Source organism: Morus notabilis, unplaced genomic scaffold (assembly GCF_000414095.1).
Source record: "Morus notabilis unplaced genomic scaffold, ASM41409v2 Scaffold1, whole genome shotgun sequence".
NCBI classification, from domain to species: Eukaryota; Viridiplantae; Streptophyta; class Magnoliopsida; order Rosales; family Moraceae; genus Morus; species Morus notabilis.
Genome location: NW_010357566.1, coordinates 137,603 through 138,350, shown reverse-complemented (window position 1 = coordinate 138,350; position 748 = coordinate 137,603).

Here is a 748-nt window from a genome sequence, read left to right as displayed (position 1 = left end):
ATTGTTGGCCCACATCCAAACAATTTAAGCTTTTAGCTAAGCTTTTGAAATAAATTGGTAAACTAACATGGTATCAGAACGGGAGGTTCTGAGTTCAAACCCCCGTAATTGCACTCTTTATCCCCATTTAAAATTGTCATCATGTGTTGGGTATTTAATATATTTTAGGTTTAAATATTCACGTGTTGGGTATTAATTTACGGAAAATAGTAGAAAATAGGCCAATATGAAAAGCTTAAGAAAGTATATAGGCCAATTTTTAGTTATAGAAATTAATAGGCCATAACTTGTCAAGTTATAGTTCATAACCAGATAAGTTATGGACAAACTTGTCAAGTTATGGTTCATAACCAGACAAGTTATGGACAAAAACCGTGAATTATGGACAATAACTTATCAAGTTATGGTTCATAACCAGACAAGTTATGGACGAAAATAGTAATTTTACCTATTTATTAACTTATGTAAACTATTTACCTATTAATTTTAATTCATCTCAAGTCTTGACCTATTTTCCTCTTTTTCCCTTAATTTACCCACACGATTGTCCATTGTCCACCCACACGTGAGGGAGAGTGTTAAAATATAAAATTATTATTGACCCACTTCTAAACAGCTTAAGCTTTTAGTTTAAGCTTTTGGGATGGATTGATAAACTAACAAAAATAACTCTTATAGACAGAATTATCCTCTCTTCAGTAGTCAAGTAGCTTAGTTCAGGTAATCTTCTAGTCAATTAAACACTCTT